At 46.4% G+C, this 8,326-nt stretch overlaps 1 long non-coding RNA gene across 1 annotated transcript; it reads right to left on the bottom strand.

The window, feature by feature from the left end:
• Positions 1–584: 584 nt before the first annotated feature.
• LOC147344393 (uncharacterized) lies at positions 585–1,273 on the bottom strand. Its single transcript, XR_015155304.1, has 2 exons — positions 1,121–1,273; positions 585–775 (listed from the first exon to the last, which is right to left on the bottom strand). It is a non-coding gene; the product is annotated as an uncharacterized LOC147344393 (long non-coding RNA).
• Positions 1,274–8,326: the final 7,053 nt, after the last annotated feature.

Raw genomic sequence — 8,326 nt, 5'->3', positions numbered from 1 at the left:
GTTTTTTTTTTTTTTTGTAAAGAAAATGCAAATATGAATAATAAAGCACAACGAATTTTCACAAATGGATCAACATATAGAATGTTACCAAAAGCTCAGAAAGCCTCCGTTAAAAAAGAACTCAATTAGAAAATAAAATGCCAGGTTAGGAGCTAGCTCTTCCTGTGTTGGCTCACGAGAATTTCCCTTGCATTACTCCTTGGTCTTACAGTGGAGTATTCCTACTTTCTCTTCTGAAGTCTGCCTCCTGATGAACAAGCTGAAGTTGCACTTCCCTTAAGAGAAATCCTGACCCACAAGGGCTGTGTCCATGGATTTGGTTCTAAGCTATATTAGCTACAGAGAACTTTTATTGTGCAACTATGATGTGTCAGTGGATGTACTGAATGAAGACGCCGCTTTTTAATTTATTGATTTATGTTTGGCCGCTCTGGGTCTTCATTGCTGCACGTGGGTTTCCTCTAGTTCCGGTAAGCGGGTGTTACTTTCTGGTCGTGGTGCGTGGGCTTCTCTTTGAGCTGGCTTCTCTTTTGTGGGGCATGGGCCCCAAGGGTGTGTGGGCAACTTTAGTAGTTGGGGCATGTGAGCTGGTTTTTGGCACGCAGGCTTAGTTGCTCTGAAGTACGTGGAATCTTCCTGGACTGGGGATCAAACCCTTGTCCTCTGTACTGGCAGGCAGAGTCTTAACCACTGGACCACCAAGGAAACCCAAGATGCTGCTGTTAATGTCGTCCACACTCCTGGATTTCCCACTGCCCAGGGTATGTGATGTCACCTGGGATGATATTGTGGTGATTAAAAGAGAAAAAAGTGGCCCAAGTGGTCTGTAAATATGAAACAACTTAAAGACATTGCCACGGGCTTGCTGTTGGTCCTTTTCCAACGGGATCTGAGTTGTGAGCCCTCTGCCTCATGGACCGCAGCCTGCCCCTAGGTTTCTGGAACTCTCAGGCTGCCTACGTGCTCACTTCCATGCTGCCTTCTTCCCTCCCTCCCTTTCATACTGTGCCAGCCCATATAGACTTAGCTCTTTTAATCTTGCTTCATCAATCATTTCTCTAAGTCAAGTCCCTGAAAATGTTTCCCCTGAACTCCCTCCAAACCATATCTAAACACTTACCTTCTGGTAAATGCATCAGAGCCAATTCAGTCTGCCACCGCGCTTGTCCTAGAGAAAGAGGATGTGGAAACTGCAGAGGAGGAGAAAAGGCAGGCACTGGCTCTCTTTGGACTGCTGTGTCGCTCTTTTGTAAAGATGCTGAAACAGCATTGAAAAGCCCTGCATGTAATCTACATTTTGGTCTTTACCATAGCAATATAATCTGGTGGTTAAGGGTTTGGACTCTAGCTTGAGTGCCTGGGTTAATATCCTGGCTTCAACACTTGTTTGCTATGGCCAAGTCACTTAACTTCTTGGAGCTCTGACTTCCTCAGCTATAAAATGGGAATGATGAGTGTTTACCTCACTAGGCAGTTATGAGAATTAAATGAGATAATGCATGCATGGTATTTAATAAGTGCTCTGGGGCTGTTAGCTGTTAATTTATCCTGTGGCCCACCCAATATCCAGTCTTTCCATGTCATTATTAGCAGAACGCCAATTTTATGCTGGGTGCCAATACACCTTGGTTTAAAAAAATGATGATACTAATGTTTCCTGGCTTCCTTTGCACCCAGTAGTCATGTGACACTGTTCCTGCCAAGGTGACATCAACTGGAATCTCCAGTAATGCACCCAGGGAAACTTTTTATTTTTTATTTTTTTTATTTTTTTTTGAACTCTTTTCTGACTGAATGGACTGTAGCCCGCCAGGCTCCACTATCCATGGGATTTCCCAGGCAAGAATACTGGAGTGGGTTGCCATTTTCTTCTCCATAGGGAAACTTTTTAAAAGGAGCAGACTGAATTGGCAAATGCTTGTTTGTCCTTCTTCCCTTTCACCTTTTTCTTGTTTAGAACGTGAGTGTGATGTCTGGAGCTTCAGCAGCCATTTTCTAACCATGAGCCAACTTTGAGGTTGGAAGCCATATGCTTAAAATAAAGGAATAGAAAAATAAAAGGAGTCTGGAACTCTTCTCCCAGATGATGCTGTGGAGCTACCATACTAGTCGTGGAGTGCCTGCCTTCAGACTTCTCATTACTGAATGAATGAACAACCACCTCAATCTGCTTAAACTTTTATTTATCAGGTTCCTATGGTGGCTCAGAAGGTAAAGAATCTGCCTGCAATGCAAGAGACCTGGGTTCGATCCCTGGGTTGGGAAGATGCCCTGGAGAAGGGAGTGTCTACCCACTCCAGTATTCTTGCCTGGAGAAATTCACGGACAGAGGAGCCTAGCAGATGACAGTCCATGAGGTCGGAAAGTGTCAGACATGACTGACTGACTAACATTTTATTACTAGCAATAATAGCAATTATTACTAGCAATAACCATGCACAACTCCTAGATACCATAAGCATTAGGCTTCTTCTGATGAGGAACAACTCCAATTAGAGCTGGGCAGGAGAGCATGAAGTGGTTTCCACATTGCATGCCCCAGAAGCTGGGCAGTTCCATGGATCCCGCTTCTCAGACTGGAGATTGGGAGTGGGGGCATAGGGGACCCTATTGCCTCTTCCTACCCCATCTTTTTTTCCAACTTTCATTTCAATGTGCTGGAGGGGAAGAGGAGACCCACTTAGCTTTCATTTAAAGAACAGATTTCAGGGAAAAAAAAGTAAAAGGTTTAGAAAACAATGTACTTTTCCAACCCCCTCATTTTACACATGAGTGATCTGAGGCCCCAAAAGGGAGGTCACTTGCCCAGTCGAGCTCAGCCAGGCAGAGCCAAGAGGAGAACCTGGGTTTTCTGCTCTTTCCGGGTGCCCTGCCAAGTGCTGGAGCTGCCACAAAAAAAAAAAAAAAAAAGCAGATCTAAAGAGTTTACAGTCTCTGACAAAGCCCCAACCCTCTGAGCCCTGATCAGCTGCTGGCTTGGGAGAATGGACAGACCTCTCCAGTTAGAACTAATGAGGGCTGGGAAAGCCCTTTCAAGGATCTAGGCAGCCAGTGTGCCCTCCTGCTGAGAAAAATTTGGACCTGTTTCCTCTTCTAAGTAATTCATTAATTGTTTGTTTATTTTTTTTTTTAAACACACACACTGGATGCAAAGGAGGTAAATGGATGGTGTGAAATCCTCAGTACATGGGGTTCTTTGTCCCTGTTCCTGTAGTTCTCCTTTTCAAAATGCTGGCTTAATCAATTCAAGATCAATGGCTGCTAAGTTGCAGCTGTAAACAGCGCCTCTTTCAAGGTCAATTAGAGAGCAGCCCAGTGTTCTACAGCAGGAGGTTGACTGCGGGAGGAGCAGCCTGGAGGGCCTGGAAGCACGGAGACTGCTATACCTGGCTGGAGGCCCTGTCCTTGCAGGGTTTCCCTATTCAGGCACACTTGATCTACTCAGTAGAAAATAAATGACCACTTCGGTGGAACTGGTGGCTCAGTGGTCAAGAATCCGCCTGCCAAGCAGGAGACACGGTTTCGATTCCTGAGTTGGGAAGATCCCCTGGAGAAGGAAATGGCAACCCACTCCAGTACTCTTGCCTGGGAAATTCCATGGACAGAGGAGCCTGGTGGGCTACAGTCCATGGGGTCACAACAGAGTCAGACACGACTTAGCAACTGAATGACAACACTGGGTGGTATAGTAACAATTCAGAATATCTCATTCTAGGACTTGAACTAGAAACTCTTTTCCTTCTCCCTCCAGGCCATCCAACCATCCATCTACCTAGCCAGTACGTATCGAGCACCTACTCACGGTCTAGCACTGGCCCTGAAGAAGACAGGCAAGGTCCTCATTTGCAGCTTATCTGGGGGGCTAGGGGGAGAGACTGAAAACCAGCACGTTAACAAGCAAACAAACAGCAGAGCCTGTGGAAGCCGCCCAGAGGAGGCCACAGGGGACCTCCTCCAGGGCAGCCAGGACAATGCAGCTCTCCCCCCTCTCCCCCAGAACGTGCAGTTCAGGCAACCCAAGTTTGATCCCTGGGTCAGGAAGGTCCCCTGGAGAAGGGAATGGCAACCCACTCTAGTATTCCTGTCTGGAGAATCCTATGGACAGAGGAGCTGGGTGGGCTACAGTCCATGAGGTCACAAGAGTCGAACATGACTTAGCAAATAAACCACCACCATAACTGTCCTATAACTACACATCATGCAGTCTTATCTGATAAGTAACCTTATCAGATGCTTGCTTATTATCAAGCGCTCAGTGTTAAGTGCTTAACACTGGATTCTCCCGCTTAATGATTTTTGGAACCAGGCTTTCTTCCCTCCTGGTGACCCCAGACAACCAGCAGTAGAGAGGGACCCCCCAGCTTGCAGGGAGGCCTGGAATCAGGGTGACCTCCGCAGTACTTCCCTTTGTGAGCAATGAGCAAGGCCCCAGGGCTGCTTAAGGACACCTTTTTATAAACTACAGTTTTCAGAACAGCTGTGTGAGCCAAAATCAGCATTTGTAATCTTTCATAATAGGAAAATAAAATAACAGTATAAAAATAAATAAAATAAATTCATTAGGCAACTATTTGAAAAGGCAGTGGAGGTGAACCAGAATATAGACACTACACTCAGAATCAGAGTTCAGTTCAGTTCAGTCACTCAGTCGTATCCAACTCTTTGCCACCCCATGAACCACAGCACGCCAGGCCTCCCTGTCCATCACCAACTCCCGGAGTCCACCCAAACCCATGTCCATTGAGTAGATGATGCCATCCAACCATCTCATCCTCTGTTGTCCCCTTCTCCTCCTGCCCTCAATCTTTCCCAGCATCAGGGGCTTTACCAATGAGTCAGCTCTTCTCATCAGGTGGCCAAAGTATTGGAGTTTCAGCTTCAGCATCAGTCCTTCCAATGAACACCCAGGACTGATTCCCTTTAGGATGGACTGGTTTGATCTCCTGGCAGTCCAAGGGACTCTCAAGAGTCTTCTCCAACACCACAGTTCAAAAGCATCAATTCTTCAGTGCTCAACTTTCTTCACAGTCCAGCTGTCACATCCATACATGACCACTGGAAAAACCATAGCCTTGACTAGACGAACCTTTGTTGGCAAAGTAATGTCTCTGCTTTTGAATATGCTATCTAGGTTGGTCATAACTTTCCTTCCAAGGAGTAAGCATCTTTTAATTTCATGGCTGCAATCACCATCTGCAGTGATTTTGGAGCCCAGAAAAGTATAGTTAGCCACTGTTTCCACTGTTTCCCCATCTATTTGCCATGAAGTGATGGGACCAGATGCCATGATCTTCATTTTCTGAATGTTGAGCTTTAAGCCAACGTTTTCACTCTCCTCTTTCACTTTCATCAAGAGGCTCTTTAGTTCTTCTTCACTTTCTGCCATAAGGGTGGTGTCATCTGCATATCTGAGGTTACTGATATTTCTCCCGGCAGTCTTGATTCCAGCCTGTGCTTCCTCCAGCCCAGTGTTTCTCATGATGTACTCTGCATATAAGTTAAATAAGCAGGGTGACAATATACAGCCTTGATGTATCCCTTTTCCTTTTTGGAACCAGTGTGTTGTTTCATGTCCAGTTCTAACTGTTGCTTCCTGACCTGCATACAGGTTTCTCAAGAGGCAGGTCAGGTGGTCTGGTATTCCCATCTCTTTCAGAATTTTCCATAGTTTATTGTGATCCACACAGTCAAAGGCTTTGGCATAGTCAATAAAGCAGAAATAGATGTTTTTTCTGGAACTCTCTTGCTTTTTTAATGATCCAGCGGATGTTGGCAATTTGATCTCTGGTTTCTCTTCCTTTTTTAAAACCAGCTTGAACATCTGGAAGTTCACGGTTCACGTATTCCTGAAGCCTGGCTTGGAGAATTTTAAGCATTACTTTATTAGCGTGTGAGATGAGTGCAACTGTGCAGTAGTTTGAGCATTCTTTGGCATTGCCTTTCTTTGGGATTGGAATAAAAACTGACCTTTTCCAGTCCTGTGGCCACTGCTGAGTTTTCCAAATTTGCTGGCATATTGAGTGCAGCACTTTCACAGTGTCATCTTTCAGGATTTGAAATAGCAGCAGCAGCAGCAGCAGCAGCTGGAATTCCAGCACCTCCACTAGCTTTGTTCGTAGTGATGCTTTCTAAGGCCCACTTGACTTCACAATCCAGGATGTCTGGCTCTAGGTGAGTGATCACACCATCGTGATTATCTGGGTTGTGAAGATTTTTTTTGTACAGTTCTTCTGTGTATTCTTGCCACCTCTTCTTAATATCTTCTGCTCCTGTTAGGTCCCTACCATTTCTGTCCTTTATTGAGCCCATCTTTGCATGAAATGTTGCCTTGGTATCTCTAATTTTCTTGAAGAGATCTCTAGTCTTTCCCATTCTATTGTTTTCCTCTATTTCTTTGCACTGATCGCTGAGGAAGGCTTTCTTATCTCTCCTTGCAATTCTTCTCCTCCACCACCCCTGCCTCTTTCAGCAAGCCCTTAATTTACTAAAGCTCACTTTCCTAACCTATAAATCGGCGATAACACTATCTTACTCATGGAATTGTTGTGAGGATTTTTTTTTAAAGTGATGCTGAGCACATTTCTGGCATGGAGTAGGGGCTCCATGGATGGTGGCTGAATCTGCCTTGAGCCAGGGCGTTTCACTAAGAGTTCAGGAGGGTGGATTGAGGCACGGGCACTGAGGGTCTTCCCTAGACAGGGAGCCTTGGGGATGAGAACACGGGCTGGGAACGATGTTGAAGTGCAAAGATAAGTGGGCCTGGGCCACTACCTAGGCAGGAGGGGGGACAGCCATTCAATGGGGCAAGAAACTGGGAGAAGCTTGGGAGACCTGCTGAGAGTGGTGCCATTGACAAGACTGGGGACCCCAGAGATGCTCAGTTTGGGGGTGCCAGTGGACCACCGGGTAGGCCTCAGGAGACATCTGGATAACTGGGAGTTAGCCACATGGTGGTAGTCATGGCAACAGTGGCTGGCAGGCTCCTGAAGGAGACATCTGCTGTTTCTCACTGTCCAGCACATGCACACACACCTCTTCCAGGAGCTGCTCCCCTTTCATGCCCATTAGGGGCATCTGGCAGGACCGCTGAGCCCTGCCCCACAATATACAAGGGTACACAACAATCCTAGCACACAACTCACTTGGCCACATTACTGCTCCAATGATGAGGATATGACCCAACACAGGGTGCTCAGAGCCCTGCCTCAGGACTTTTAAGTTGCAGTTGGAGGAGAAGGGCTTGGTTTTTTAGTCCCCGAGTGGGAAGAAGTTGAGGGCTGCCAGGTGCCAGCCTCTGTGGTGTGTGAAAAAGCTAATTTTAAGGAGAGAATAAGCCAAGCAGAGTTGAAAAATAAAGAATTCTGACAGCAGCATGCTGTCACCCAAATCCATAGTTCACCCAAATCCACAAAGCTGCTGTGCTTCCTTGAGTTCTTTGAGCTACTCCAGGCATGCAAGTCTCTAAATTCCCTCTTTGTCCAACTTGGCTTATGTTGGGTTTCTGTCACTTGCAACCCAGAGTTTCTTGGCAACCTCTCTTCTCAAAGGCAGAAAGATTACATAGCTGTGGCTTTTAACATTTTACTATTCATGGACCCATTTGAGAAGCAGATGAAAGCTACGGATGCATGCACAAAATGTTATCCACAATCTAAGGTCCCAGCCTGGGGTGTTAGAACCTCTGGGATACAGAAAACAGCAGAGAACCTAGGCTGACCATTGGGGGGCAGTTCCTTTCAGAAGACCAGGGGAAAGACTAACGCCAGAGGAGAGGCAAGGGCGTAGAGATGGAAGGAGAACCAGGAAGGGGCATCATGGTGGAAGCCAAGGATGGAGTGCTCCAAGAGGGAGGTTGCCACCAGTGACTGACTGAGGCCGTGAAAGGCCATGAAATTTGGAAGCAACTGAGTGGATGCTACAGGGAGCTCAGCAAGTGAAGCATGGGAAAGGTTCATGAAAGCAAGGCTGGGAGATATGTAAGAATGAATGACACTTGGAAACACTATGACGTGAAAGTCACTCAGTCATGTCCGACTCTTTGCAACCCCATGGACTGTAGCCCGCCAGGCGCCTCTGTCCATGGAATTCTCCAGGCAAGATACTGGAGTGGGTTATCATTCACTTCTCCAGGGGATCTTCTAAACCAAGGAGTTGAACCGGGGTCTCCTGCATGGCAGATGGATTCTTTACCACCTGAGCTACCAGGGAATTTGGTGAAATGAGCCAGATACAAATGGCCATGTATTCTATGATTACATTTATATGAACTGTCCAGGCTGGAATAGGTGGATCCAGAGACAGAAGTTTAGTGGTTGCAGGAGACTGA

The sequence above is a fragment of the Bos grunniens genome, chromosome 26, assembly GCF_055505025.1.
Source record: "Bos grunniens cultivar Pamir isolate PY7600 chromosome 26, Bosgru_T2T1.0, whole genome shotgun sequence".
Classification (NCBI taxonomy): Eukaryota; Metazoa; Chordata; class Mammalia; order Artiodactyla; family Bovidae; genus Bos; species Bos grunniens.
The sequence above is the reverse complement of the archived record's forward strand: the minus strand, read 5'-3'. Positions and strand labels throughout refer to the sequence as shown.